Genomic DNA, 25,245 nt, shown 5'->3' with positions numbered 1-25,245 from the left:
ACTACCCACCTTAGAGCTTCAAGATAAAAAGAATGGATTTGATTCAATATAGTAGTTCTAATCTTCAATATTAGGCCTCCCAAATACCAGGGGAATAAATAACTTGGCATCCTGGGAAAATGAAACGGATCACTGAATTTCACTGACATGATATATAATGGCTAGCAAATGCATCCTATCAACAAATACCTTCACAGCCACGCACTCACTTTAATGCCAGATTGATTGGATAGAATAGGAATAGAGGCCTTGAAATTTTAAGGTTTGATTTATCATTCAAAAGCAGCTTTTGAAGACCTCCAATCCCTTTTCTGACAAATGAGAATTTTTTCATCCCCATTCTTGGCATCCTCAGTGTCCCTCTGGTGGCAATTCCATCGCATTCTTATGGCTAGATTCTTGACAGTATTGACAAAATGGGGTCATTCATGCATTATGACATATCCAATAGGTCTTAATATACGGTCCATTTCCAACAACACATATTTCATCTCATATATGTTTCACAAAATACATATAATCAATAATCAAATGTATTGTTTCCTCATTCGAGGTCATCAGGGTTAAAAAGTCAACATTTAGCACCACTTGATAGAAAATTTTGTACCTACCTGTGACTTTCTACACTGAAAATACCATCAACATGTAGGAGATCATATGTTCTTGGATAGGTTGAAAATGCCTCACACCTGAACAACACAAGCCTCAAGTATTAGCGAAGATAATGGTGTTGAGCACACCAGATTGCCTAATCAAACCATCGAGAGAAAGAAACTTACCAGTCATTATATGTACCAATTAGTCCTCGGTCATAAACAACATTCAAGGAATTTATACCATAAGAGGAAACCACATTCATGACCCACAGAAGATAATCTATCACTGTTGCAGCTAAAGCCCCATAAAGAGTGCTCATATCCATAACATTTCTTATTTTATCTCTTCAAAGATCAGGTGCCACTGTCTTGTAATGGTTAACACACACCACCCATTGAGTTGTATCATTTCTGAAAGCACCGTCACTGCCCCCAAAAAATGTATGCACCCATTTTGGGGCTACCTTCAAATGTTGTGGCCACTTTGGATTTTATCCTACTCCTAACTACTTGAAGTTGGGATTTGGTTTTACTACACAAGACCACATGGGAACATACTAGGCAGCATCTGGTTCAATGTTGTCATCACATTCTAGGGATAAACAATTTTTTCATGGGTAGTGTAATAACCATTGTCCAAAGATTTCTTCCATACAACAATGTCATCCTTTTCATTGTATAGTTTATAGCACATCTTGTTCAAAAGACCTTGAAGGGCATCATAGTCAGCCTTCTTCTCCTCTATAGTTGTGTTCCATCAATGCCATCTATTTTCATAGTTTACTGGTGCTCCAGATAGGACCCAGAAGCCTCTTGGTTGCAGTACTCGATCTATTTCCATAAGGTAGGCTCTACTTGCATCAGCAGAACTTCACTCAACAAATAGCTACAAAGCTCCCATAAAAGTTAAAGAATTGAAGAGAAATCAAGGATAATTTTGATAAAATGAAACTAATTCAAACACCTTAGTTGGATCATGTTCCCTACGTCTTCCAGGGAAATTATTCTTTTCATAAAATCACTCTCCTACTAAATCAGTGAACAAAACCCACTAAACTGAATAGGAATATCAATCTAAAATGCTTCATAGCCATAACATTTGATTGAATTGAAATAAATACTAAAAGTAAAATAAATAAATGAAATCAAAAATAATTGTGAGTACTTTAATTAAATAATTAATATGGGGTTAATGGTTAAGAACATGTGTTTTCTCATAAAAAATCACTACTTCAAATCCAAAGAAACAGAGTATGTACACCTTCCTAAACTATAGCAATCAAATCAAAAGTGAATAAGAAAATTTCTATTTAATAAATAAGGAAAAGGGAATGAAATATTTTTCATTTGGGAAAGTATTGAAGAATAAGAATAAGAAACTGATTGGGAGGTGGGTGGAAGTCCCCTACAGTTAGGTGCAGTGGCACTTATACTCTTGCCGCTGGTTATTCTTCTTGATTGTGCAATAACAATAAAACTATATTTAGTTTTACCAAGTAATGATTTGCAAATTGTTGTGCTAACTTTATCCATGTTAATTTGAGTAATTCTAAGCCATTGCACAATCTAGAATGCAATGAAAATTGAGAAGGTATCATCAAACATACCAATTTTTTTCCATGGAATGAGACATTAAGAGTAGTGAGCCATGTCAAATGCATTCGATGGATAAGGAAGCCATTGTGTAGTGATGATACACAACATTACAAGAATACCATGTTCAAGTGCAAACTGCACTTGCACTTCATGATTGTCTATGGGCGCAAGTGACATTGTAATAATTCCATGATCTAGCAAATGACCACCCCAACTGGCAACCTGAACAGAAAGTATTCTCTTATATAAAGAAGGACATGTATACTTATATAGTAGATCTCATAAGTCATATTCAAATAACATAACTATGAACATTTACATTAAGTAAATTATTTTCATCTTTATCATGTAAGATATAGAAATATACATATCATGGAAAGCAATAGCAATTATAGATAGATTAATGAATACTGGATGTAAGCCTATCCGAGAATCAACCTCTAGAAAAGACCTATAATTTTGTAGCTATTCTTTGTTAGGTACCATGTCAACATGTTCACTAAGGCTATAATTATATAGCTATTCTTTGTTAAGTACCATGTCAACATGTTCACTAAGGCTTAATTGTATAAACCCACCTTGTCACAGCTAGTTGGAGGGAAGAGAAATGTCTCTCTAATAGAATGTTTACTGTTAAGCTTAGCTCAAGAGTAGGTTCAAATGTTATGTAAAGTAAAATGATGCATAGAAAAATAGCTTTAGAACAATTCCTATTAATCCTTTTGCTTCTGACATGAAAATTTCAGTTAGCTTTCTTTTCATAATCTGGATGTTTCAGACTCTTAGGTATAGTGGACATTATAAGGTGGATCAACCATGTCTATTGATGGTGCATCCATCATTTAACTTGACTCTAGATTCCTTGTTTTTGTTTATGTAGTATACTTCCTTCATAACCTTATTACATCATGTGATCGACAAAATAACCTCATAAATGTATCAAAGACTGGATTCGTTTTGGTAAAACTATTGACACTAGTCAGAATGTTACCCACCCCACATCCAGTACCAAGTGCAGTTCGGATTGTTCCATCTTTCATTCCTGGGTCCAACTCTTCCATATGATCCACATATTCACCAACTCCATTGGGAAACATTGTAGCTCCACCCGGGAAGAGGAATTTTTCTGATTCCTTCCTCAACCAATGCTGATTTGATTTTTCATTATTGATCCATTCATAGGGGAAATTCTTGTGCCAATAACAACATTTAAGAAGCAGTAAGTCTAGAAACAATGCCAAATTATTATCATAGACCCTCTACAACATTTGGGTGAAAGAATATCAAAAGGTTTACATTTGGAGTTCGAGTGGGGAAACCTATAACAAATGTCTTACATGCTTGGATCTAAGGAGTGGGGGCTCAAAGAGATATGAGTGACAACCATTGCAAAAAACTAGACTTCTCAATAATCATCAACGTCGTCTTGCATGCCAACATAACACCATATTCTACCAAGTCTAGGATGCAATATGGTACTCTTGACTTTGTCGAGACAAAAGGTGAGATATGAAATAAAGACACTAAGCTTTTGCTTCTCCAGTATCCTTGAATGAATAAGGCACATTCGTTTCACTCATAGAAATAGGGTTTCTTTAAGATCATTTTTCCATGAATACTCTAGTTAAAAATATCTTAAATAAAGGTACTAGATAAGATGAGCAACAATCAACTACATAAAGAGTTAGGAAATTGGACATGCTTGAACCAAGGAATGTTGCAATGGCCACAAAAAAAGGTACACAATTGACAATAACAAATAGGAAATTTCTATCATTTGAATTATCCTTTGTCAAATTAGGGGTTAGCATAACAAAGATCCACCATGGTAGCAATACATAGTAATAGGCCAAAATATATGCCTTTTGAATCTGAATTTTTGTCCTAGTAAATTAGACAGCCACTTTGTGGGTGGCATGGTAAACATTGACCACAGGCCCCTATCCTTCCAAATAACAAATAATCAAGCATCAAATTCACAAGTTTTCGCTTAAAAAATTCAGATAAGGTGGAGTAGTCACACCTTCATTCCATAATTGATTCTCCACAAGGTACTGTAGAGAAATAGTAGGAAATTACAACACATAGGTGGGGAGCCCTTTACAGTTCATCATTCACAACATTCAACATGTTTTTTTTAATCCTTTGTATCTCTTTTGCTTGAATTAATTATTTGTTACCCTACTTTTGATATCATCATTTTTCTTTTATTTCTTGTATGTTTACTATACAATCCACCTTGTAAATTGTTCCCCATGGAATGAAAAACTAATGTAGACTCACTCCCGTAAAAAGTAATTGAGGCATTGGAATATTATTCTTCATATCACCAGCAAAGTCTAGGAAAAGCATACTTTTTCCATTAACACATACACACTCTATACCAAATTAGGGGAACTGGACCCAAAAAAAACCAATGAACTTGGCATGGAGCTTATATCCTAATCTCTTTAATGATCCAACTATCCCCAGTGATTAAATTTCAGTGATATAAATATTCCATAACACAAAAACAATCTTCATTTCATATCAACCTAATGGGAAGGTAGACTTAAAAACCCTGGATTTGGATTTAAAAACAGATATTCATGTGTTGAGTGGAGACCTATATTTAACCATATAGTGTCACAATACCTTGTGCTTGTATAATGAATCAATGCAAGTAGATGGAAAAATTTCCTTGACAGTGGACATATACATTGGGATTAAATACTTGATGGGATGCAGCATGCTGCTGGACTACAACACGTGATAATATATCTATTTTGACTCAAGAAATTGCATGTTATTGTTACCATATGCTCAAATGGAAATATACTAGGGAATGTGTATGCCGTAGCAAGGTGTACCTGAGAAAAACACTCAATTTTCATGACTGGTGCACAAAACCATGCAAACAAAAAATGTTTTGTGACTATGAGAATCACCACAATGGCATACTAGATACCATGCCAATTAAAGTTTTGTAAGCAAAAAAACTTGTAGATATAATTTGCTAATTAGGTTAATGCAACTAGATCATATAAGATCTTTTGAGGATGCCTATATCAACGTGATTTGTATAAGATTTTACTGAAGCATGTATGTTTTTCAAGCCTGAACATACAACAGTGAAATCTAGTTACCATGATCAGTTAGGTATGTGAGGACTAATACATCATTGATGAAATTCTGAGTAACCTAGACTAGACACTGGGAGCCTACGAGAAATGTAATACTTGTATGCTATTCTGCATGGGCTGCCAATCCCAACTTTCAATGCTTCCATTAGCGTTCAAGAACAAATTAATCCATTACTTAGGATATAGAATCTAAGAGTAGTCTCCTAGTGCCACAGTTGAAGAGATATTCAACTTTGTTACGTATTCTGTAGTAGGAAGGAATTTTGTTAATGAGGAACTCACCACTACTAAAATCGACAAGTAGGTACAAATTCCACTTTGGGTAGCTTCTTTGAAGAAGGTAATTGTGGCATTGAAATCCTCTTTCGAGAGGACCAAATTGACCTAAAGATAACCAATTTTGGACAAGGAGAAATATGTTTTTGGAATCAAGCCCACACATGTGCAATTTAACAAGTTTGGCTTGGGTTTAATTTATCATGTTGAACCCCTCTCCATATCCTATAAAAGGCAGTTGCCTCCAACCTCATTTTATACATACACATCTCTTGTTTTCTCCTCTATGAAATATTCATAGAAGGAATATGTCTACTGCGAATGAGGAAGGGAAAGGTTGTTTTGGGATGTTTGATGGGCTGAGTTCCTTAGGTGGGAGGCCAAAGTTGTTAGGAGAAAGTCTAGGTTGATTTGATGCATGTTCTAGACAGTGTTTATCCTCTCTTGCAGGTTGAGATCCTACAAGAAGGTAGCCACATACTTCAGGGCAGTTCAAAATGTGTGTTGGTATTATTTTTTGTGGTATCTCTCTTTTTTAGGTAGGCCACAACACTAAGAGGCTTCATCAGGTAGACCACAAGCCTAATAATGCTTGGAAAAGGGGGCGAAAAGGTTAGTAACAACCTAGGTAAGCCACAGACCTTGTCTTATGGAAGCAGAAGGGTCTTGAGGCATGTTTGAGGGCTAGAATTAGTCTAGAAGGATGACTTGAATTGCTAGAAGGAAGGTTCCAGCCCTTGAAAGAAGTCTGGAGGTGAGAAAAGGAGTTATTGTAGTGATCTAATAAGTCCTGACTAGGGTTCATTTTGCTATAGAACTTCAAGCTCAAGAGGGATTATTTGGTTGATGCCATGACCATCATTGAACATTAGATAGGACACAATTTGTCTGTTGTCCACGTAGTGCTGGAATTGCAGTTTTGGTTGGGCCATCTATTTGTCCAAGGGAAGTGGTATTGGATCTTCAAATTGGAATTTCATTTTGACTTTGAATTATTGTACACTCTCTCTCAATTGAATATTTGAAATTAATAATAAGAAGAATTGATCAAGGGTTTCCCCATCTTGGGGTTTTTCCCTAGCTTGAGCCATATACTTGTGTTTTCTTTTCTTAGCTAGTCTTCTACATTTATCATTTATGTTATTTCCCCAATTATCATCAATGTGATAATGATTCATGTGATTCCTAATAGAAACAAAATGGATTGATAAATGGGCTAATATGGAACATTGAAGTAACTGTCCTAAGCAAAGAACATGATACGCTAAAATTAACATGGTTTCAGAGCTCAGGTGAAGACAAGCCCAAGCAAGAGACAAATAAATCACTAAAGATAAAGCCTTCGTCACATAAAAAGACAGAGACATACCTACGAGTAAGCTTCTTATGGAATTAAGTCAAATTTTGGGCATGATCTCAAGCCATAGTCACTATTACTAGGACAAAAACCTAGTCAAGAAGAGCGAAGACTTTTGAGGTGCATATAAACCCTTATCTAAAAGACCGAGGGGCTAATCTAATAGCCCACACACAAAGCTGAGTTATTTTTCAAAGAAATCAGAGTCATGCGCACATCATATGAGGTCTGAAATCAATTTAGGAGGACTAAATTCTCTAAGTTTCTTCATAGGTCTGAAATTCAAAGACAACTTACCATGAATAATTTGATCTGAAAGTAATGGCTATGTGATCCAAGATTTAAATCATTGTTTCACTCTAGAATCTTTATTGAAGTTTACAGTTGAAGGTTGATTTATGAGGTTGCAGATATATGCAGCAATTTTTTACTTTAATACAATCTTATATGTTCTCCAATAAATTTGTAAAGTCTTAATCTGAATAAGAGTTACATTGAATTTAATTAAGACAAGTGCGGCTTGCCTATATTTGAACTCTAAGAGGGTTTAGTCACAACAAAATATGAAGCAAAACATTAACATTGAACTGAAGCAGTAAGGTTTTAATATGGGTACTTCTTCTTCGTCTTGTTGGGAGTCTCCTCTCTAAATGAAAATTAACAAAAGATAATCAGTTCAATGACAATTGTGAGCAAAAATTTCAGTAGAGAACTTAAGGCATTCATACTTGGCATGTGTGAAGGTAGTTTCAGTGACAACACATTAGGGCCAGTGGACAGTGTGAATCATGAATCCTCATCACAAGGAAGAAATCTATCAAAAGAAACTTCAGGCACTCCTATTGACAGATAAATGACACATCACTCAAGGTATGACCGATTATAGGCATTAAAGTTGGTCTAGGGCATGAAGGAACTAAAGACTAAAGCTGAGGAAATTTGTATGAGATGAAGGATATTTTTTTGTTTATTAAAGCATATCCTTACAAATAGTATGAAAATACCTTGAAGGATCTTCAAATAATTGTGGATAATCTCAAGCTTGTATAGTTGTGGCAAAGAGGTGTATAGTGAAGTGTGCATCACCAAAATTGAGGGTGTTGTTAGTGATATACATGAAAAGTATCTCAAAATACACAAGTGGTACATTTTTCAACAATATAAATCTTTAGGGATTATAGTAGCACATCGACAGACCTGAGGACTTGGTGAGCAGCTAGTTAAAATTGCATCATTGTTGATTATGAGCTTATGATGCCACTAATATTCTATATGGTTGAGATCACTCCTCTTTCTCACCATACAGTATATAGCAGATAATCTAAATTGGATTGAGAAATAAAGTGAAAGCTATCTGGGCTACAACAAGTGTTCACAATTTTTCATCTGCAACAATCAATGGCAAGTATCAAAACCTTGAGGGAAGAAGTCAGTTTTTCAACAACAACCTTAAAGTTCATTATCTATTTACCACATTCTTTTGTAACAACATTGAATATTTGAAGAAATCTAGTACATCAATAGTTATATATATTCTAATCATATTGATGACCTTATGAAACTATCTTATGATAACATGTTCTGAAGTTTAAAAATTTGTCGCTAAGAAGTAAATTGGCATAACTTGATTCGATCTATGATATTCATTGCTTGGGTTCTATTTGAATGATCTCAGGTATGGTAGAAGATGTTTGAAATAATGCTAATAAGGGCTCTACACCCTGGCATAATTAGAATTGAAGTAGACAGTTCACAAGGAACAACGCAGATAATTCCAAGGAAAAATTCAGAACAAGTCTCTTGGTGTCTTCATACAGTTAGAAGTACTTGTGATATACGTAATATTGAGGTACTATTGATGTAGCATGACAATGTATCGTCTTAAAGATGAGGAGAAAATTGATAAAGGTTGGATAACTAACTGATGTAAGAATTTAGAGGGAGCTATATAATCCCTAGCCAAATGTCTCGATGAATCCTTTTGCCTAATGATTATTTCAAGAACAATGAGCATGTCAAAGAACATTAGGCAATACATGATAGGTGATAATTCTCTAATGATGATTTGATACATCTTTGTTGCTTAAGAAGCCGCATGACTATGATTGGATGATTTTTGCACATGGTCCAAAGGATTAATATCAAGTTGCAGATAGCTCGATGGTTATGTTTTGGACAAAGTTACTTTCCTAATATTCATAGGCAGATATGGTGTTTGGATGCAATTATTGATGATTTATTCCCAACAAATGTGTTGCACAAAAATTGTCACCTTGACATTCTGCAATCTGTGTGAATCCATTACCACTCATACTTTCCTCCTTTGCAAGTCTTAAGCCTTAGTTCTTCATATCAAGCCTTGAAAATAAGAGAAAGCCCTTAAAAGTCTATAGAACTCTGGTTTTGCACTTTCTCTTAGCATTACCTACGGTCCCGCACCTAAAGGTCATGTCCCCTGTGCACCTGACCGCTCTGTCTCTGTGTTATGGATGCAAACCCCTGTAAAAGTCAAAAAGGCATAAGTATATTCTTAAAAACTCACTTTGAGTCATTTCTAGAAGCTTCTGGAAGGAATCTCGAGGTGGCAAGTTCGCTCCTTTAAGGCTCACCCATCCCATACCTTAAGGAGCTAACCCCGTGATGTGAGGAGCTTATCCCTTTGAAGGAGGAATCTATCCCTTCATAGGTGGACATGTAACCTCCTTCCTTTGTACTATAAAATGAAGCATTAGGCTGGTTACTGGGGAGGTTGAAAGCTGAATATTTTTGAGGTGAAATGTTGTTGGAACTTAGTCTTCCTAATTTAGCTTTTGTGAGGAGAGATTACATACCTCTTTGATCTCATTTGGAAGAGTGTGAGGCTTATCAAAATTAAGGAGATTCCTGTTTCGGACCCTGGGAAGAGCTTGTACAACATCAAGGCACCAAAGGTTGTAAAGTTCTTCTATTTCAAAGTTAATACACATAAGTTTACTTTTCTCAATAAGTTGTGTTTTATGGTTTATTTTACGGATTCTTTGATCACCATAATGAACATGACTTATGATATTAGCTATGCAGGTGTTATTTGATGTGTGCTTGTTTGTGATTGTAGGTTCTCAAAAGGAAACTCTTTCGGACGGTTGAAGGATGGCTGCTACAAACTAGCATTGGACTTAAGGTAGGGTCTAAACGCCTGTATAGTTTTGATTTATGAATCGCAATATGTTTAGAGAAAGGTAGATTTTCTTGTTCTTCCTGTTGCTAGATATCTTTTGATACTAGGGAGATTAGCCTTGTCCACAAGATTGATTTATCCAGCCAACAAATTGGCGACTCCATTGGTGAACTGAATTTGAATTTTTGGTTTTCCTTTTTCTTTGACTTGAGAAACTTGTTCTTGTTTCTGGTTTTTGCTTGATGTGTGTGGGATTGGGTAGTTTTTAGGATCTGGATTTTTTTTTTTTTTTGAAGTTTTCAGAGGACCACACTTTCTTTTTATAGACAGTGCAGGCATCTCTGCACTTTTTCCTTTAGTACATAGAGCGGTACCACATCTGGTTCTTCTGGAAGCCTGTGGACCCTATGAAATTTTTTGAAAAACCTAAATTTTTTTCTTCCAGTTAAGTTTAGGTTTCATTTACGGCTTTTATTATATACCTAGATCTACATGTCTTCTGTCAAAAATCTCTTGTTAATAAGTTCCATTGGTATTTTTGTTTTAGATGATTTTCTAGAAGTTTTGCATGCTTGGATTGGTTTTCACCTGGTCTTTCTACCGACTCAAAGCTTAGAAGCCTAAGAAACCTTACATTACCCTATCGTCTTTTTGATCTTCCTGATGAGTCTAACTCATTTGTGAAATCTGTCCTTTGTGAGAAATAGATTTCATTTTCTCTTTGCAAATCTTTGAACGAACTTGGTTATAAGTTTTGAATTTCATTTTTATAAACGAAAACATATTTGGATGTTTTTTGATTGATTTGTTATTCTGAATAAATTAATCCTTAGTTTACTAAACAACTAAGTAAAATTTCCAAAAAAATAATTGAATCTTTTATTCCAATTAGGTTTTTAGAAGTTTTAGATCTCAAGATTAGATTTTATAGTTTTGAGTGTTTTCTAGAATTTGTAGATCTCTTTTGAAGAAAATTGTTTTTGTAGTTTTGAGTTTTGAAAAAGAAAAGGGACTTTTTGTGAGCTTTAATTAGTAGTCTCATTTTGAGTTCGTATTGAAAAAGAAAAAAGGATTTTCTTTCCTGTTGAAAGAAAGATTTTTTTTTCAAAGAATTGCATTCTCAAACTCTTTCTTTTAGCTAGAAATTCATTGAAGGAAAAACGAATTGTTTATCATTTAGGCGCATTTTTAGTGTTTTTGGAGTCGAGTTGTCACACCATCAAAGTTTCATTTCCATACCTATTGACTTAAGAAGCAACCCATAAAAGTAACGCTTAATTAAAATTTATCTAGCAATCTTTTTATTTCTAGGGCTCTTATCACTAATATAGCTTAGGCTAGTATCTTGGAGTAGGTAGTAATTAACTCTCCAAGATAGTTAAAATAAACAAGTAGCTATATCTTGCAGTAGGAAATAAATCCAATTGTAATTGATATAATCTGGGAAGCTCCTCTTAAAGGAGTTAATCACGAGATCATGTCCAAAACTTTGAGACAATCAAGTCTGTCTCATTGGGAAAGATAGAATATTTGCACGTATTATAAATGGTAAACCTCGGATTAACCATTGTCGAGGAGCCTGGGGTCACTTGTTGGTAAACCTCAGATTGATCATGTCTAGGAGCCTTCAAGGGGATTGAGCTTTGTTACTCTGCCCTTGCACATAGATCGGATTGTAGATTGTTCCCCTAGTTGTATTTGTTGTTGTTGGTAACCTTAATGTCCATATACTTAAGATTATTTCCTAAGGTGATGGTGAAGGATGGCTCTCACTGTACCTGGAGCAGACATTAACTAGACTCACTTGGACTCTCTGGGGGGTTCTCTTCACTCGAGATGGTTATGTGAAGAAACTTGTGCCAGTCTATTTCATTAAGCAGGTTGTCGGGGTAACAGTTCCAACCACCCTTTCTGTATTAAAATTCTATGACGTTGGATTTCATCACCAACTAGTGTTTTTAGTATGGGAAGTTACTGTTTGTGTGTGGTTTGAACTCTTAGATTTTTTAGGTGTGTGATTCAGTTGTTTGCTTCTTTAGAGACTTTAGGTGCTTTTATTGAAATTTTCTTTGTTTGCGTGTGATTATTTTCATCCTACACCCAGAGATTATTATCCTTGATCAATCATGTCAAGATAGTCATCTATGTTTTCCCAATCACAGGAAACATTTTTATATGGTGGTCCTACTGTTCCTTTGCGGTACCAGTCACTTTCTCGTACTTTTTAAGGAGCAACTCCTCGACCAATTGAACATCAGTTATCACCTAGTAATAATGGAACTAAAAGGTTGAACACGGAACAAATTTTTATGATGTCTGGTAGTATTCCAAGTCCTCAACCTCAAGGTAGTAAGTTACCGCCTGGGGGGCAAAGTAGTCAGTTGCCACCTAGGGGGTAACCTCAAGGTAGTTATCGCTTGGGGGGCAACCCCAAGGTAGTTAGTTCCACTTGAAGGGCTACCTCAAGGTTTTCAACCTTCAGGATAACACATACCCCAAGGTCAACCCCATATTCCTCAAGATTCTTATTGACCCCAGAATCAATACGTGCCTCAGGGTTATCAACCTCAAGGTTAGTACCCAATTCAAGGTTTCCAACTGCCTTCTGGTCAGTCATTTTTACAAGGAGCTGGAAATGTACCTCATAATTATCAACCCTACATTCAACCAGGTTATGGTCCTCCATACGTACAACCTTTTATGGGTCCCGGAATGAATATGGTGTGGGATCCGTCTCAAAATCAACATACTTTGCAACCTAATGTGCAGTTACCTTATCAAACTGGACAACCTTTGGTTTCTGGTACAACCTAGCAACCTGACCAACCTACGGTTCAAACCTCTGTACCCAGTTTAGTTCAACAACTTAGGCATAGCTCACCTCAGACTCCACCTCGAACTGCTGCTGCAACTGCTACATTTTTTGTTCAACCTACCATACTTGTTTCTAGAGTATTTGTAGCTTCGGTTTCTACTATCCCTGCATCAGTGCAAACTCCTCAAGTCTCTATGCCCCAGTTAGGACCTATAGTTCAAAATTTGGTCGAGATGCCTGCAAGACAAGCTGGTCTAAGTACAATTTCCAGGAGTCAACCATACCAGTGACAGTATCAATCTGGTCCTACTGTACAAAATCCATTTTATCAGTATCAACCGTACCCTGGTTATACTTATCAGCAGCCTCAACAACCCTAGTTTGGTCTGGTTAATCCTAGTTTCCTAGGAGGTTATAACATTCCTAATGCAAATCCAATTCCAAGTTATCCTGGATATCCTCCTCCTGGAGCTGGTCTCATTACACAAGGTTTTCGTGAACCTAACCGTCAGTTACCATTTATTGCATCGTTGGATTTACTTGATTTTTCGCGCCTTACGAATGGTGCAATTTACTATCTTTTGTATTGGTCTCCAATGTCTAATAAGTTGCCTAGTGATATCTCGAAATTTGAGGGTAAGTTAGGTGAGGATTCGTTAAATCATGTCGTGACTTATCACCTCTGGTGTGAATCTAATTCCATTGTTGATGATTCAATTCAATTGCATCTTTTTCAAAGAAATCTTATTGGTCTTGCCGCCAAATGGTACAATGAGTTACCACGAGGCTCTTTTTATAATTTCAGCCAGTTGGCCACTACTTTTTAAACTCATTTTCAGTTGCCTATTAGATACAACAATGGCACGGAACTATTAACTTCACTAAAACAATCCACATCCACATATATTTCTGATCATATTCATGAATGGCAACGTAGAAGGCGTTTAGTGAAATTTTTCATTCCAGGTCAAATTTTAGCGAAATGGTTCGTAAAATCATTGTCACCTAAAATCACTAAAGATGTAGCTAAGGCAGGAGTTGTCACTGAAGAGCAAGTCATTTCTCAGGCTCAGTACCTTGACCTCGTTTATACACAGTCAAGTACTTTACTGGAGAAAATCCCTGGTCTTCCGAAAGCTACAACTCCTTTAAGGTGTCATGCCACTTATGGTATGATTGGTTCAGTTAGTATTAAAAGCAAGAAGAAATCTTCAAAGAATTCTTCTCCTATAATAACTTTACCTGACTCCCCAAAAGGAGATTCTTCCTCTGAAGTTTCTGCCAACGTCCATGTCGCAAATTCATCTATGACCAAATCCAGTAGTAAAGAGAAGGGGAAGAACAAAAACAATCAAACTTCAAAAGATAAAACAAATAAAAACGAATCTATTAACGAAAAACGAAAACCTCTCTATCCTTGTTTCATCTGCGACAAGGATCATTTTGCCAAAGAATGCCCATATCGAGCAGAGTTTTCAAAATTCGTTAAAGGTTCTCAAACGCCTACTGTCTTGAAGGATCCTTCTCCGACTAAACATAGTAAAGTAGTTGCTTCTTCCTCAAATGCCTCAGAAGAACCCATTATGATGATGTCTCATGTCAGGATTGCGACGTGATCGCAAGATTATGGTAGTAAAAATCTTGTTGGTGGTAAAGTAGAAGAATCTTCTAATTCAAATCCATGAACTTCAACTCCTCCTGGTTCTGATCTGCTACATATTGAGAAATCCAACCTAGACTTAGTAACAAAAATGTCTGCTAAAGGTATATTTCGGAAATCAGCTTTCAATCCATGTGTGAGAGCTACTCAGAATTATAACATTTTTGAAGACTTACCCATTGCCCCTTCAGCAATGTCGGTTATGGAAGTACTGTAATCATGCCCAGCACAACGTAAATTACTATTGTCTGCTATAGGAGTTGTCGATATTCAGGATTCAAACCTAATTATCTTTGATTTAGAGAATAGTACACCTCGCCTTCCTCATCAAATAGCTTTCTAGATTCCAATGTTAGTCAAAAACGGACCTTGCTTTCAGACTGTGATTGATGAGGGATCTTCTACGTGTATTATGTCGATCCAGTGTTGGAGATCTATTGGTTCTCCTACACTCAATCAATCTCCAACAATTCTAAAGGCTTTTGATGGCTGAGGGTTCCATCCTTTTGGTATTTTGGAAGATTTACCTATAGGGGTTGAAGGAAAAAGTATAAATCTAGATGTGGAAGTGGTTAATGCCCCTCTAGATTACAACCTTCTCTTGGGTCACAGTTGGTCTTATGCTATGACTACTATTGTTTCATCGGTCTTTCGGCTTATTAAGCTTCCTCATAATGGAAATATCCTTACGATAGACCATCTGAGTTATTTCTCATTCGACGCAGCCTCTTTAGATAGTATTCAGCATGTCGGTAAAACGACTATCCCTTACAAGGATGTTGGAGTAAGTTTGATTAAAGATTCTGGTTTACTAGGAATATTTTCCTTCCCTCCTCCTAACGTATCACCTCCCATTGCAACTATTCATATGATTTCATCAGACACTATTGCTTTTGGTGATCCTTGGATCGTACCTTCCAATTTTGAGGTGGATTCATTTCATGGCGCGATGCCTTTGAGTCCCTTTGAATTTGCATATCAGGTTGTACAGTCATTTTTTGATTCCTGACCTATCGCGAGGATAGTTTCTTCCTGTCTCAACCTCGTTAAAAAATGAAACCAGATGTAGCGAGGATAGTTTCTTCCTATCTCAACCTCATTGAAAAATGAAACTAGATGTGTCGAGGATAGTTTTCTCTTGTATCAACCTTGTTAAAAGATGAAACTAGATATCGTGAGGACAATTCTTTTCCTGTATCAACCTTGCTAAAAGATGAAACAGGGTATCGTGAGGATAGTTTATTCCTATCTCAACCTCGTTAGAAAATGAAACTAGATGTTATGAGCATAGTTCCTTGTCTTGTTTCAAGATCGTTAAAAAATGAAACAAGAAGTCATGAGCATAGTTCCTTGTATTATGTCAAGCTCGTTATAAAATGAAACAAGGAGTCAAGAGCATAGTTCCTTGTCTTGTGTTAAGCTTGTTTAAAAAAATGAAACAAGGGTTTTGAGGATAGTTCTTTTCCTGTGTCAACCTCATTAAAAAATGAAACAACTCCCTTTCCAATTCGAGTCTTTCCAATATCTCGAATGTAAACCTTCATTCCATCCACCTGGTTGAATGCAATGAAGCTTGGGGGGCATGTACCTCATTTTGAGTCATTATGCCGGGGCATGCAAACTTATAACAAGCATAGTTTTTCATTTCAAGCTTATTAAAACATGAAACCGAATCCAAGAAAAGTTCTCCATGGTTCAAGCTTGCGTAAAAATGAACCCATACCCATTTAACATCTCATGATTGTCGTCTTTATCCACTAAATTTTGTTAGATCAGCCTTGGTTGTTTTCTTTCCATTGCAACCATCTCTTTGGCTGATCATATGGTTTCACTTGGTAATTTACCCTTCCTGAGGGACCACATCTATGACTGGTTTTATTAGCCAATCTCTTAACCATTACATGTTTTCAGCAGTTCCTCCATTGCCAGAACTAGTTGTTACCCTTTATACCACTCGTTCCTCTAGGACGAGTCTTCTTTAAGCTCTTTTCTGACTCGTAAAATATGAAAATATTGCCGAGTTTTTTCCCTTTTAACTCGTTAAACAGAATAAAAAGGTGGTCCATTTTCAGCTCTTTTCTGACCGTATAAACATGAAAAGATTGCCGGACTTTTGTTGTTTCATGTTCGATATTGGTTATGAAACAACGTGTCTTGATCACTTTTTTTACTTTTTCAAATCGAGGCCACTAACTATGAAAAGTACTCCTTGATCGTAACGGTCAAGCAGTTCTCTCAAGTATTAGTTTATACTTTTTCAGGCTTGAGGGACACGAATTTATGAAAAAGGACACCCATGGAGTTTCCTTAAGTTTCTCTTCTTACTCCCTAAAATTGAAAAACACTGAGTTTTCCATATACTGAACTCGTTAAAATTTAACAGTAAAGGACCTGTTGAATTTTAAACAAGAATGAACCACTCCTTCTTAGGGTTTGAATTTTAAACTAGGTTGGACTCATCTAAACGATGAGCATATAACCAAGCAAATGTTATCCTCCTAAAGCTTGTCAAAAAGAAAGAGGTACTTGCCAGAAATGGTGGCGGAAAAGAGAGAAAAATGAACCTGTTTGTTATACTTTGTGTTTTAGAAAAGTAGTCAACCACTCTTGAACACGACACTTTTTATTTACCTGGGTTGGGAAATCCTTTGCCTAGTAGTTAATCAAACCATATTGAAATTCTTCAGCCAGATTCTGGGTATTAGCTTTGGGTCAATTGTCACCAAACCATCTGCAGTGTCATTATGTGTTCAAGAGGTCAGTTCAAATAAACCATTCATTTGTAAAATATCTGTCATCCATTTTGACCATCCCTGAGTTAGTCCTTGCCAAATATATTTCTTCAAAACTTGATCTACGATTTCGTGTTGTGGGCTTGCCTATGACAGATCGCTTTCTATTGACTTCAGCTCATTATCTAGAAAGATGATCTAGAAATTGTCAGTACCTTGGAATCTGCATGCCCTAATGGCAGGTTTCTCACCTTCAACGACAGGTTGCATCATTGACCTTTAATCAAAGGATTCTATGACATGTTCGACATCATCTTATTTATTTGCTTTCATGGATTGTACTAAGTACTTTGAGAGCCATTGACATTACTGGTAGTCTCTTTCACACTTGTTAACAGTTCACATCATTGACTAGTAATCAAGTGGTTTCTACCATGTTCAACTTCAACACATTCATTAACATGGATAGAATCGTACTAGTTCGGGAACCAGAAATCAAGACCCTAGATCTAGTTTCTACCATCCAGGCTACGAGTAATTTTTTTATTCATTATACAATCGACTATTCATAAATAGATGGTTGTTCCCATACTGTGTCTACATATGTCGATACTCGTGATGTATTACAAAATCATCCTTGTATCAGACCACTTTAGTTAGTTTTCTAGTCAGTTTTGATCTGAGTATGGAAATGCCTACCTCAGCGATGATATGTTCACATATATATTTTGCGTTGAATGTTTTTACAAGTTCCAACTGGGGTCTCTGTAGGATGATCCTTGAAATGATAAAGTACTTCACTCTTCATACATGAAAGACTTCATCTTCATCTATTACAGACTTCGCACTTTAGGTGGCAATTTGCGTCACAAAAATTGTCACCTTGACATTCTGCAATCTGTTCGAGTCCATTACCACTCATACTTTCCTACTTTGCAAGTCTTAAACCTCAGTTCTTCATATCAAGCTTGAAAATAAGAGAAAGCCCTCAAAAGTCTATAAAACTCTGGTAACGCACCTTCTCTTAGCATTACGTGCGGTACTGCACCTAAAGGCCATTTCCCTATGCACCTGACCGCTCTGTCTCTGTGTTATGGGTGCAGACCCTCGTAAAAGTCAAAAAGGTGCAAGTATATCCTTCCAAACTCACCTTGAGTCATTTCTAGAAGCTTCTGGAAGGAATCTTGAGGTGGCAAGTTCACTCCTTTAAGGTTCATACATCCCATACCTTAAGGATCTAACCCCTTGATGTGAGGAGCTTATCCCTTTGAAGGAGGACTCTATCCCTTCATAGGTAGACCTGTAACCTCCTTCCTTTGACCTATAAAATGAAGCATTGGGCTGGTTACTGGGGAGGTTGAAAGCTGAATATTTTTGAGGTGAAATGTTGCTGGAACTTAGTCTTCCTAATTGAGCTTTTGTGAGGAGAGATTACATACCTCTTTGATCTCATTTCGAAGAGTGTGAGGCTTATCAAAGTAAAGGAGATTCTTGTTTCGGACCCTGGTAAGAGCTTGTACAACATCAAGGCACCAAAGGTTGTAAAGTTCTTCTATTTCAAAGTTAATACAAATAAGTTTATTTTTCTCAATAAGCTGTGTTTTATGGTTTATTTTATGGATTCCTTGATCACCATAATGAACATGATTTATGATATTAGTTATGCAGGTGTTATTTGATGTGTGTTTGTTTGTGATTGCAGGTTCTCAAAAGGAAACTCTTGTGGACGGTTGAAGGATGGCTGCTAAAAACTAGCGATGGACTTAAGGTAGGGTCTAAACACCTCTATAGTTTTTATTTATGAATCGCAATATGTTTAGAGAAAGGTAGATTTACTTGTTCTGCTTGTTGCTAGTTATCTTTTGATACTAGGGAGATTGGCCTTGTTCGCAGGATCGATTTATCCAACCAACAAAATGATGATCCTCCCACTTATCAATGTAAGAAGGAGTTTAATTTTAAAATCTAGATGAGATACCTAGCTTTGTGTCTAAGCTTAAAGGTCTAATAATATGGAGATGTTGTTGATCTAGTTATAGACAACAAGTGAGGACGCTGGTGTATGCGATGGCCCATAATACTAAGACACTGAGACAATTTATGGTTAAGACTCATATATTGGATAGTTTATCATTAAGATTAATTATGATTCGAAATACACTGTTGAGAATTGTTGGATTGGAAGTGTAAATGGAAAGAGAACATCTAAGTGCCATATCTCTTGGGGACCACCTTTATTTTGTAACTAAATCAAAGACTGAATTCTATTACTCTAGGAGCACCATTGAGGATGAATTTATAAAGTAGTAAGCATGTCTTATTATGAAGCCATTTGGTTGAGTAAGCTCTTCAGTGAGCTATTTGAGCACATACTGGAAACCATTGTCGCAGAGTGGGATTTTTCTTTTAGTGAATCTCATGTTCCATGACCTTTCCTAGCATATTGGTATTAGGTACCACCTTATTTTGGATATGGTACAATGGGGAGCAATCAAGCTCCAACATTGCAAGATGCATGTGTAGGTTATGAGCATACCCTCAAAGCCTCTTGGTAAGGTCAACTTTACCTTCCTTCATAGAGAGGTTGGGAGCAGTGGAAAGACCCTACTATGAGGGCCTTGGTTGAACATTGAGCTCTAGGAGATACTAGAGGACTAGGGTACTTATTAGAGCTATGTATGACTTTAGGGTTAGTGGTTCACCTTCCTCTATTGGTTCATTATGTATAGGGTGAGTGGTTCACCTTCCCTTGTGAGAATATACCATAGTATGATGACACATGTATAGGGTGAGTGGTTCACCTTCCCCTATGATTCATAATATGGGTGGTTCACCTTCTCCTATGGCACATAGGCACGATGAGTGGTTCACCTTCTCCTGCAGATGCCCCAACATACATACTACCCATGTAGTCTTGGACTCATAGGAAGTACCTCTCACATGACCAATGAGTTGGGAAAAGTGGATAGGGGCCATATCATTGCAGTTGGATGCATCATGTACTATCGTACTCTTTTTGACTAGGATGCATTGTTTTCAAAAACATGGTCTAGGAACAAGCCCAATTAGGGTTCTACCCCTGGTTATGTGGATTGACTTTTTTCAGTGGAAAGTGGAAAGGTCTTGCGACTCCCTCTTTATCAATTCTTCTTCATTATCTATATCAGTGTTCAGCAAAGTTGAGAAGGGATACTAAGATAGTTCATTATGATAGGATGGCATGATGGTGGATGGATTGGCAGGTAGAATTCTAACTAATTGAGATGGTGTTAAAATTGGTAGCTAGGGATAAATTTCAGTTCGGGAATATTATTTAAAGAAGACAATCATGTCATTGAATTCCTCTTTTCGAGAGCACCAAAATTGACCTAAAGATCCCCAAATTTGGATAAGGAGATATATTTTTTGGATTCAAGATGATATATGTGTAATTTAACAAGTTTAGTTTGGGTTTAATTAACCTAGTTGAACCCCTCTCCATCTCCTATAAATGGAAGTGACCTCCAACCTCATTTGATACATAGTCATCTCTTATTTTCTCCTCTCTAAAATAGCCAAAGAAAGAAGATGTCTGCACCGAATGAAGAAGGACAGTGTTCTTTTGGGTTGTTTGATGGGCCGAGTTCCTTAGGCAGGAGGTTGAGGCTGTTAGGATAAAGTCTGGGTTTATTGGATGCATATTCTCCTATTTTGTAGGTGAGATCCTACAAGAAGGCAGTTACAGACTTCAAGGTAGTTCAGAATGTGTGCTAGGACTATTTTGTGTGCGATCTCTCCTCTTCAGGTAGGTTGCAACACTAGGAGGCTTCATCACAAAGTTCGCAAGCATAATAATGTTTGGACTAGTGGCCAAAAATGTAAGTAACAACCCAGGCAAGCTACAAGCCGTGTCTTATGGAAGAAGAAGGGTCTTGAGGCATGTTTGAGGGCTAGAATTAGTCTAGACTCTAGAAGGATGATTCGAATTGCTTGAAGGAAGTCTAGAGTCGAGAAAAGGAGTTATTACAATGATCAAATGTGCCCTAACGAAGATTTAGTTTACTAAAGAATTTTGAGCTCAAGAAGGATTTTTTTGTTGATTACATGACCATTTTGACCATTAGATAGGGCACAATTTGTCTTTTGTTGATAGAGTGTTGAGATTGCAGTTTTGATTGGGCCATCTACTTGTCTAAGGGAAGCGATACTAGATCTTAAAATTTCCATGTCATTTTGACTTTGACTTATTGTACTCTCTCTGTTGAACATTTGACATTAATAATAAGAATAATTAATGAATGGTTTTCCCCATCTTTGGGGCTTTCCCTGGCTTGAACCATATACTTGTGTTCTCTTATCTTGGCTTGTCTTCTGCATTTATCATTTATGTCCTTTCTTCAGTTACTACCAATGTGATAATGATTCATGTGATTTCTAATGGAAATAAAATGGATTGATAAATGGGATAATATGGAATGTTGAAGTAATTGTCCTAAGAAAAGAACATGTCAAGCTAAAATTAACACCACCTACAGGACTGAAGTCTACCACTTCCAAGGTTGAAGTTGTAGATCAAACTAATGGGAGGATTTGACTCACTTATCTAACAGGAACCCAATGTTCCTTGACAAGTCAGTCACTCAACCTTAAGGAGTGATAGATATTTTTCATCCTTCATCGATGATGAATGCAGTTTTTCCAGCGAAATTGTTGTAGTAATATTTTAATAAGTTTTTACAGCTCCCTGATGAGAAATAAGCCATCTTTTTCATATTACCCTTTCATTTTCTTTTTACTTATCAGTGGTGGGAAAAGGTGAATATATACATTGGTTAGAGGTATAGTTTTCTACTCCTACCCTTTAGGAACAATATATGTAGACATAGCGTAACCTACATAAAACTTATTATAAATTTCTAAAAAGGAATAATTTTCACCTCATGTATAATAGACAAACACATTGCCTGTACCACCCCATAGCCTCCTACCAAGATATGCATGAAATAATAAGGATGACAATGGAAACAATTAAATTCCCAACAACGTAGCATCATGTAAATGTGATTATTCTTATAATGATGTTTTCAGGAGATATAACTTAAAATCAACAATGGTGGAAATACTTATCTCTAAACCGGGTATGGAAACTGAGTTAGGGACTAGACTTCTCCACACATATGTAGACTGGCCTACATCGGAATGTTGTTTTTATTACAACCCAATTATCCCCGAGCCATATTCCAGGGCTTGTAGGAGAAATTTTTTCAAGGATTAAATTTAAAATAGGTAGTTGGTGTAGGGTCTCCGAGGGATTGATTCCCTCCACCCTTCAATGAATTTACAGGCCTTGAGTTATGCACAAGGATGTGCAATGTTCTCATTGTTCCTTCCTTCTATGCATGCAACCCAATAGTTCCTTCCTAGCATTGTTTTCAATAGTGGAAACCAAACCCCTCTCCACGGTCCTCTTCTGCACTATTCTCTTCTCCTTTTTAGCACCCCTGCTCCTGTTGCTTAAGAAAAAAATATCTGCCCCTTTCTGTTGGTTTCTAGCCTAGCACAAAACAAGCAATCCAATCTAATCCTTCCTATTTGTCCATATTATTCCAGATTTTTATGTGTGATAGTCTTGTCATAGTTGAGTTAGTTATGTTTTCTTACCAATTCTTGCAAGGCAATCCCTATGACGCCACCTACCCCTTGTTTTCCATTTGTCCCCACACAAAGTCTTCGTCGTCCCTGGAACCCATGTCCCTAACTCAACCTATTTACAATGTTTAATTTAAGAGGGAAATGTAACTGATAGGTTACACTAACTAACTCTAAAGGCCCTGGTTGTGCCTAACCATAGTGGCTGCAATAGAAGCAACATCTTCAACATTCAATTTCACCTTTTCTATAGAATTTGTTGTTTCCTCTGAAAATATAATTATTTGTCAAGTTTCTCCTCTACTTATTACCTGGTAATGAGAAACAAACATTGTACCCAGGATGCCAGTACCTTATGTAATAAGAGCATTTGAAGTAGTTGAGAAAATCATTAATGACCCAAGGAAAGATATTGATGTGTGTTCAGTAGGTTGTTTAGGAACACTGGATGTCACTTTCAAGCCACCAGTTTGAACAATTTCTTCTAAAACACTTTTCTTTTTCCTCTTTCTAGGTTTCTGCTCCTTGTTGGACTACCTACCAACTACCACACATGTTTTTGGAACATCTGTACTAACATTGGTACCAGTGTGAATTGTAGTAGCCCCAACCATACTTAGGAAATGAGGAACCATAGGTGTCATTGGCGTATATGGTACATAAGGTGATATGTAATACCTTTAGTTATTAAGTGCATCCTGAGTTCCTTCTGGAACTGCAAAACTACAAATCTATAAGCCAAAATCTGGTGGTGGTCCTTGAGGAGGGACCACCCATGGTCCAGGGAAAGGTAAGTGAGGCATCCAAGGAGTAGCACTTCTGGAGTAGGTAGTGTCCAATTTGTGCAGATTGATAGAGATGCCTTACTACGGTCATTTGATGGGGTTCAAAATGTAGACTCCTCTAAATGGTGGACCCATGCATCCCTTCATTCACTGGAGTACTCCACACTGGTGGTGACAATGTGAGTGGGGGAAGTGGACTCATAATTGCTCGAGGGGTATTCTTTCTCCCACCCCTCCCTAAGTTAGAAGCCCTGGTCATTCTAGTCAGAAATAAATGGCTCCTTGACACTACCAAGTCTGCTGACCTCATTCCTAAAACAAGATTCCTTGCATTAGGGGCATCAACTGATGCAGGAGTTGTAATCTCCATGACTTCAACAATTTTGCTAGATATTGTTGATGTTATGCTTGAGCAAAGGGTGTCAATAGGTACTATAGAATCCCTTCCCATGAATACGATATGCAAAAATATGCCAAGAATTCTCTCGCCTACTCCTTCCATCTAATGCAAAGGAACCATTTTGAGATGCTGACACACAATATTAGCACACAAACAAACTGTTTGTCTTAAAGATATTGGAGAGACAAGAAATAAATAAAAATGAAATATTATGTAAGAAATGATCATCCCACATAGATAACAAACTCAACATAGAACATGGTCAGACACATCCCCCTATATTAGAAAATGTTGTTATTATCAATGCCTCATATGGTAATGACCTTGACTGCCAAAACAAATCATGCATTGGTAGTTAGAATGCAGCTCCCAATTAAGAATAATTGTGGGTTCTGAGGTAGAATAAACACAAAAGAGATAACTCACATAAGTGACTAGTACACAAGAATTTATGCACGCAATTGTACTTGTTGTGAATCTATGAAAATTTGTTGAAACAACATTGATGCTGGTACTACTATTGCATTCAAATATTTTAATATTGATAGTTGCATGCTACATGATGATGTAAATTGTGGGCCAATATCACGAAGATCTATCCTAAAAGGCTTTTGTTCCTCTCTAGCCTCAATTTTCGACGAATTGCTCCCTAGTCTAACTGATGCACTACAGATCATGGTCTTAGTACATAAACTTACCACCTCACTATGACCACATTTTTGTCATGACTTGTAAATTTGTTTTCTGACTCTGTAACAATATTTTCATGACTTATTTTCTCTCCATCGGGTATATTTTTAGCTTTGGCTTTGACAAAGGAATAATCGCCCTTCAAGAGTACTGAAATTGTATCAGGCACTCCATAATTGACATTATCATTTGCGTGTTTTTTACATGCTTCAGCTTCATCCTTCCCAGTTAGGCATGTTGTAGAAGCCTTGTTATATGTAGCAAAATCTAGTAACAATAAGATATTTCCAATAAACATCCTATTTGTAAGTCTGCAAAGCTAATTAAAGGACCCACTCCAACCCAGTCCAAACAATGAAGTCAAAATGAATAAGACCTGAGCAATTAAATAATCAAAATCTTTTAAAAAAAATAAAGGAATCCGACTTCGA

General features: G+C 36.7%; 1 pseudogene; it reads right to left on the bottom strand.

Moving 5' to 3' along the window:
- Nucleotides 1-272: 272 nt before the first annotated feature.
- The window catches only part of LOC149151585 (putative methyltransferase PMT21), a 61,831-nt pseudogene continuing 36,858 nt past the window's right edge, over nucleotides 273-25,245 (bottom strand).

Source organism: Pinus tabuliformis, chromosome 9 (genome assembly GCF_031772625.1).
Source record: "Pinus tabuliformis cultivar Carrire ecotype Pingquan chromosome 9, CPIR1, whole genome shotgun sequence".
Lineage (NCBI taxonomy): Eukaryota > Viridiplantae > Streptophyta > Pinopsida > Pinales > Pinaceae > Pinus > Pinus tabuliformis.
Note: the sequence above shows the minus strand (reverse complement) of the source record. Positions and strands in the feature narration are given on the sequence as shown.